The 7,939-nt window shown below is 36.9% G+C and overlaps 1 protein-coding gene across 1 annotated transcript in view; it reads left to right on the forward strand.

The window, feature by feature from the left end:
- Positions 1–2,079: 2,079 nt before the first annotated feature.
- Positions 2,080–7,939, forward strand: part of larp4b (La ribonucleoprotein domain family member 4B) — a 49,744-nt gene continuing 43,884 nt past the window's right edge. The window contains exon 1 of the mRNA XM_015387110.1: positions 2,080–2,601. The gene's annotated coding sequence lies outside the window, so the exon portion shown is untranslated. The remainder of the gene's footprint in view (positions 2,602–7,939) is intronic.

A 7,939-nucleotide genomic window follows, 5' to 3' on the forward strand; every position in this document is an offset into this window, starting at 1 on the left:
GTTGGCCCCCCTTAATGCGTCATTGCCATTGCTAATGCATCATTGGTCACCCTTAATGCATCATCTGTCACCCTTAATGCTTCATTGGCCCCCCTTAATGCATCATTGGCACTGCTAATGTGTCTTTGGCTACCCTTAATGCATCATTGTCAACCCTTAATGCGTCATTGGTCCCCCTTAATGTGTCATTTGCCACCCTTAAAAGTATAGTGGAGGATGTTTTTGTTCACTTACTGGTGGTGAGTCTGACATAATGGAAAAATTGCAAATCTTCTTTTGGAAAGTAAGATGGTATGAGAGATGTGCAAATGGGGAAATGGGCTCGTGCATGCTCTCGCACGTGTTTAATAGGCTTTCCCTCCCAGCAGCGGGTACAGGGTTGTGCATGTGTAATTTTTTTTTAAGTGCAGAGTTTTTTTGAAAATTGGCAAAAATCCTTCACCATGCCTTTAAAGCATCATTGGCCACCCTAAATCCGTCATTTGCCACCCCTACCAGGTGACCTAAAACCTCTAAAATAGAAGGTGGCAACAAAATTACCCTTAAGTGGAATATTCTAACCAGTTTTACATTCTTATTGTTCGTGTATTAACAATAAACTGAAAACAACTAGGGTTTTCAAAAATATTAATATTCTGAAAAGTATTGATACCCAAAGGCTGTATCTGGTTACATGGCATGGTATCGATACTAACAAGTGATGTTGGCATATTTTTGCTGTCATTAACATAAATTTGGTTATTTATTTTGCATTTATTTGCGCTATTACTTAACAAGCATCAGTAATTCTGTTATAAAAAGGCATGTTTCTATGTTAAGATTGAAAATGGTGAGTTTTTTTAGGTTAACAAAAAAATATTTTATGCCAGTTTTTTTAACCCACAGGGTATTGAAAATGGCATTGAGAATCGAATATTTTCCTGGGGATTGAAATGTAATTTAAAATATTGTTATCATGACAACCATAAAAACAAAAGATACAGAATTTGGGCTCCTTGCAACACTAGATTTTGTGTTTTACGGAATAAAGAGCAAATGATGTGTCTCTGCAAGTCTTTAATGTCATTAGATCCATTTAATGTTGGTATCAGTATATATGGAAATATTAACATTATGCAAAAAAATTGCGGATAAAAGTATAGTACACTTTTCTTTTGTTCCCCAGAAATGTGGGCAAGAAATGGCAATAGATAAGATGTTCTCACCAGAACTCAAAGCCGAAAGATTATTGTGCAAAACACCTTTAATTTAGACAGCATGGATGTGTAAATATATGTGCTAATTTATTAGAAAGGGATTCGGGAAAATCTATTTGCATTTATTTAGGTATATTTAATCATTTTTCAGTTGAAACAGTGCAGATTGACCCAGAGGGTCTAGTACCTATCTGCTTCGGCCACCCCATGATGCACATTGGTCGCTGCATTGCCACCCCTACAAAATGTTCCCGTCTATTCCACTAGCATTATCACCACCTGCAATAACGCATGTGGTTTTATCATATTTTTCACCCTTAGAATCTGACTTATAATTTTTTTTTTTTGCCAAGTAGCGTACAACGATTTTGCTTTAGAGCTACACACACACACACACACACAATGGTTTAAATATGTGTTAAAATATGAAATTTAGAAATACAATAAATAGTTAGAGAATAGACATAGTGCAAGTTCTTGCATAGAAATACTAATATGATCAATATATCTTTTTGTTTAAATATTACAAAAATAAATAAAATACACTGTACATACTGGCATTTATATATTATAGCTCATGGCTGAGTAAGCAATGTAATTAAACTCTAATCTCTTTGTTTTCTACACAATTTTGGCCAGTAAGGGTGATTCTGATCTCATAAATGCTGTGTTCACTTGATAAAATAAATACAAAAAAATAAATGTTTTGCAACATTTACTGGTAACTTTTTTAGTTATAGAAGGGATACAATGCATTATTTCAACGTCGAGTGAGTAATATTCCTAACCTATTAATCATAATGGTTACTGTTCTATTTTTACTCTAAACCAGTTGGAGTGATTCCTCTGGCAGACAATACACGATCTTGGAAACACACGAAAGGGAAAGGAAACGCCGACTTCTCCATTCCAAAATCCCCTCTGCCTCATCTTTTAGCACTAACGGCTCTTTTTGATCGATGTGAAGCTTTGAGACCTTCTCTCCTTTGCGTCAGGACTGCTTTTGGTCGCTTTTCTGCTGCCCTTTGCGCAGTACCTGCTGTTGGCCCTGAGAAAACAACCGCCGTTCGAGATTTGTGGCGCCTCAGATTTATTGAGCCCGAGTGCACAAAGTTGATAGTTAGCCACCTAGCTAACTGTTAGCTTGCAGCCCTTTCTTGGTTCTAGCTTCGGGGGCGTCGTTTTTGGGCTACAGTCGGTTCCAGGCAGCTAGCAGCTACACCTGAATGCCCCTTTTGGTGAGGTTTAGAGCTGTTGTTTGTAGCTAAAGTGCTCCATACTGGCTGCTCGCTGCTAAACCAGCGTAAAAAGCCCGGAAGGAAGCCAAAGTGAAGGCCGGAGTCCAGCACCACCAAGAGCCGCCTCCGTCAGAGTGTTTGTACCGCCGCGCAGTGAGAGTTGACAGGTGAGTGGGAAACGGCTTTTATTGGCTTGTATACAGATGAATGGTTAAATATTGATGTTTTCTAGCATTTCAAGTATTTTTTCATGTTATTTGTGACTGTCGAAGGACTGGAGAATCCGCGGAATCACGCCATCTTTTCATTTGGAGTTAGCCATGGCTGCTACTTTCGCCCAGTTAACTTTAGAGTGTTTTTTTTGTTTTGTTTTTTTAACGGCCCGGTTATGTTTCCGTTTATAAACGGTTCGGTTCCATCCAGGCCGAACCGAACTCTAGTGGAGTCTTATTAGGTGGCCCTGACCACAGGCCGGTGCCAGCCATGGCCTTTAGCCCTGGAGCTGCAGTCTTCCTCGGCTGAATGAGTCTGCATTGCGTCTGTGGATGAAGTTGCTGTCTTCACTTAGAAAGTTGATCCAAACAAACATGGCTGTTATGTTGGAAAAGCTCAACATATAAAGAAGTAATTAACACTTTTCTACTTATTGACTGATGCTTTATATTTATGTCTTCTAGTTACTTTTCTTAAAAACAAATTTCACCCAATATACCCAATTATATAGAGGAACTAGAACTTCAAGACTTGCAGTAAAATGTCTGTAAATACAACACAATGAATTTCAACCAATCAAATAGTTTTGAGAAAGCTTAGAATTGTAGTTTACATTTATGTATACTTATCTAGCTGTTGTATGAAAAGATATTTAAGGGTTTTAAAACATTAAAAGTATATTCGTTAGCTTTAATTATTTGTCGGGGCACAGTTTAGAAAAAGTTAAGTAGAAAAAAATATTCTTGTATGTGTTTATATATCTATTTATGTGTCTTTATCATATCTTTTTTTTATTCTTCCTGATACTGTTATTGATTCAGAGCAAGAAGATCAAGTTAACCACCTTCTTGGATTCTAGAGAAGTGAAACTCAGGTTGAACTGGACCAGATGTTTTTAAAAAAGGCTCTGATTAAAATGTCAAACATGATGGCAAAATTACTATTTTCAACTTATACAAGCAAAATAATAATTCCATGGAGTTTTGTTGTGTTGATTTTTGTGAATCCTGTGTTGTGTGTGTTGCTATTTGTTGATCGTTTCAAGGAATTTACAAAGGAATAGTTGTTGCCGCCAAAGTAAAAGCCCCAGCCAGATAAATAAAAGTAACATAGTAGTTAGCATTCCTTAGTTACCTTTCTGTTACAGCGAGATTCTCTTGAAATGTTAACTTTAAATGTCATAGTTAAATTTATTTAAAAATTTGCTGTTAAAATGTTCAACATGTTTTTATGTAAAACAGAGAAGCAACAATTATTCCTCTCGTTATGTTGTGTATAATTGTCATTTTATAACATTTTGTTGTTTTTATGAGGGGGAGAAGATGTTTGTTAGAAAATATTTTTTTAACCATAGCTTGTTAACCTTTCATTATCCTTCATATGTGTTTGAGTATTCGATCGATGCCTAGAGGCAATGCTTTAAAATAACTTTTTAAATCCTCACTTAGTGTAGGATATTACTGTCATTCATTTGTTTTCAAAAGGTAAACATGTGGAAACAGCTTGTCTTTGTTCAGGGCAAAACCAGCAATGAAATGGCTCTTTATTCGACTCTAAAGATTTTAGCTTGTTTTATCAATTTATACAAAATAAGAGTTTCCATTAATATATAAACATGTGGCTGACATCTTTTACATATCCAGCCTGCTTTTTGTTCCCAATTTACTCAGTTAGGGAAAGGTTCTCCAGAGATCATGACCCTGTGCTGTACTTGCCAAACATTTCTAAGTAATGTTTGTTAGAAAATAAACATTACTGAATTAATACAAAAATGCCATTATTTATATAGCATTATTCTACACAGCCAGGTAAACAAAATGCCTCACTGGTAAAATAAAAAGTAGTCATGTGAATAATTTTGCATTGATGTTTATAGAATTATAAACATCAATGCACATGATGGTCAGCAGACTGTCAAACAGTCACATCAGCTTTATAATAAAAAAAGTTTCAGTCAAATCAAGTATTCAGTGGAATTCAACTCTGGATAGTTTGAGATGTTTTTCTTTATTGTTTACTTGAGAGGTTTTGGCCTATGTTTGTGTCTGTCTCCACCTTTCAATCTTTGTCAACTGTATTGTTGCTTATTAGGAGCAGAGGGTGAAGTACCTGGTCTATTTTGGACACTTTTATTAGGAGCAGGAGTATTACTTCTGGTGTTGCTCAGCGCTGCTCCTCTGGGAAATGCTGATTATACATCTAATTTTGTTTTAAGTTGTATCTAAACTTACCTGAAATTCCTCACAATCCATTGAAAAATAGAAAGTCTGTAGATAGATTTCATATTTCAGAAATTTGTTACAGCAATCTGGATAATCTACATAAATGTTTCATCTAGGGCTGAAAGAATTAATTGGATTATTGAAATATGGTCAACTAATTTGGTGATGGATCAATTGTTAACTAGAATATAGAGACTCTTTTAGCTGACAGAGCAAACCACTCGGACCAGTAATTGTACCAAAATTTTATATATATATATATATATATATATATATATATATATATATATATATATATCACATTTTGCATTTAAGATTAAAAAAAATGACTTTCATCTGTCAATATGCTTTATCCAGAACTACTTTAGTACAGTAACCGGTCCCAATAAGCTTCTGCACATTTGTAAAGGAGTATAAGGATAGCTCTCTTACAGCATGTTGTTAATGTCCCATCAAAAACTGAAAGTGCTTTAATATATATGTCTATAATCAAATAGGCTACTCTTTCAGTGGTACCAGTGCTGCATAACAGTGGTGCATTTATGCACGCCAATATGAAAATGCAACATGTATGACATTGCTTTACTTAAAACAAGAGAAGCAGAGCGCTGTACTAAAGGTAAATTGTGTACATACAGCTGGCCAGGCTCCCAAAAACCCGGTTACTGCTTACGTTTGCATGTAAATAAGTTGGGAAACATTGCCTTGTTTTCTAGATGGTGTGATTTATGCGTTTTCTTGCGGTTTCAGTGTCGCAGTTTGGTTGCAGTCAATGCTTAGGCGAAAAAAAGCTGTTCTGAAGATCTACAGGCTTGGTTGCACTACAGTGAAATCTGCAGCTGTATCAAATGTTAGTCCTGTTTTAGAATTGACCTCCTAAAGATGGTAGCTACTATCAGGAAACAAACCTCCCATCTGGATTAGACGGATGAATAGGCTGTTTTCGATTCTGGGGAATTGTTCAAACTTTTAGATAACAAAAAGAATGATAAAACAATTCAGTACATTTTAAGCTTAAAAAGGAGTGGACAGAAAAGGGCTTGGACTAAACTGAAATTGACGTTTTTTAAAAGGATTTCATTTTTGACCTCAAGTTAGTTCTTATCATATTACTAAAATGTTATATGGAGCAGGTATACAATACTAAGTGCTCTTAATCCAAAAGCAGAATTTTCATCTAACAGTTGAAAAGTTTCTTTTTAGTTTTTTTTTTTTTTTATAGATAAAATGGATTTATAGTCAACAAGTTGTTGGTCTACTCCCAACAAAAGGGATAAAAGGTCTAAAAAACTTTTATATTTATTATTTTTAAGTCAGGGTAACAAATATGCTCCAAAGCTATTCTACTGTAATTCACTTTAATTGACTTTACTTATGTGTGATGGAATATATGGCTATCTTAAGCCGGGCTTACGCTGTGTGATTTAAAAAAAATTTTTTTTTTGCCCTTTTGGGGCCGATTTTCCAGTAGTGCGAGAATTTTTCAGTCGGTCCAACTTTCAGCCCGATTTTGTGTGGTGTAGTGCACAGGGGGTAACGTGGGGCGATCAGCCTCTCACAACCAACTCCCAATCAGGACCCGTGAGGTTGGGAGAAAATCAAACATGTTTGATGCCCAACCGCCGTGGGCAAATCTCCCAGTGGGCATGCGCAAACAAGGATTCTTCTTCTTCCTCTCAGATGAAAACACAGAAGCATGGCAGGGGTGCAATGAGTGAAATAGAGTTCTTTCTGTAAAATTGACAGACTGTAGTAGCCTCGTCTGCTCAGCCATGTCTTTGTCCAAATACGTTGGCGCCTTTTCTTCTTATGTCTTTCAGCACAAAATTGCACAAATTGCCACGGCAACGCGTTTCTCTCTAGTGAGCTTCATATTCCTCTTCTACTGGCATATTCCTCTTCTACTGGTTTGGCTTCCGGATAGACGAGTCAGAGTAGCGCCATCTCACTGTGGAGCTGGGTCCCACGTGGTTTTTAGACGTACAGTGTGATCAGGTAGATCGCATCAAAGCGTCGGTCTGCACAGACATTGTGATCTGTGAACTCGAACTGTACGACGAAACTGCAGGGTTTTGTCGTACAGTGTGAGCTGTAGCTGCTTGCAACGATTAAAAAAAAATCTCAGTGTATGCCCGGCTTTAGACATTATGGGTGAAAAGAAAAGCCCCTCTAGTTGCCTGCCTCAACTTCAATCTCTCCAGAAAAAAAAAACACAAGAACAAAACTCCTCTTAATGTCCTTCTGTCTCGCATGCAGCTTCTGGACGATACGGACTAACAAAGTTCCCCTGCTGGAGAATCTGACAGGTTTCATTCTTGATTAGATTCAGGCTAGAAGCCATGAAAGCTGCATTCCAAGCCTCATTGGTTTGCTTGTGAAAATACAGATTGAAAACCTACTTGGTGGACCACTTGTGTATGTGTTTTTTTTGTTTTTTTTCAGCTGCGGTCTTATTTTGAAGAACCATTGGCTCATAAATTACTGCTTATAATTACACAGAGGAAAAACAAAGGTGTGGAAAAAGGCGAGAGGGAGGAGGATGTTTTGGTTCATGCCATGTCTAGACAATAGGACTGAGTCACTGCCGCTCTGTTGCTGTGTTTTAACCAAGGTCAGGGTTTCTGTTGTATTATTATTTTAAAGCTGTTACACAGTCTATGCTGGGGATCAGTCTCCCGTTATGTGGACCACTGTCAGTTTTCACCTTTCTTCACAGTCAGCAGTCTAAAAATGTACTCCAGTTTCCTTTTTTCGGTCATAAAATCTTTTGTTTGAGAATATCATTATCGGATAATTCAGTTTCAAGATCAGGAGTTTTTACCAGATTATTGTGTTATAAAGCACTACCATGGTAGTCCTGACTTATTTCTTCAGTATGGAAATTTCAATTGTAGGAAGAAGAAATGGTGGCCTCCTTTTAAACCGCAGATGATGGAGGCTTTTTAAAGGGGAACCCCTTTTTCTGACGTTTCCTTAGGGCTGGGTACCAAACTTCGGTTCTTTTATGGTACCGACCGAAATGTTTCGGTTCTACATAGTATCAAAACATGCCTCGTCTTTCGGTACCAAG

This window comes from Cyprinodon variegatus, unplaced genomic scaffold, assembly GCF_000732505.1.
Source record: "Cyprinodon variegatus isolate N-32 unplaced genomic scaffold, C_variegatus-1.0 Scaffold17, whole genome shotgun sequence".
Classification (NCBI taxonomy): Eukaryota; Metazoa; Chordata; class Actinopteri; order Cyprinodontiformes; family Cyprinodontidae; genus Cyprinodon; species Cyprinodon variegatus.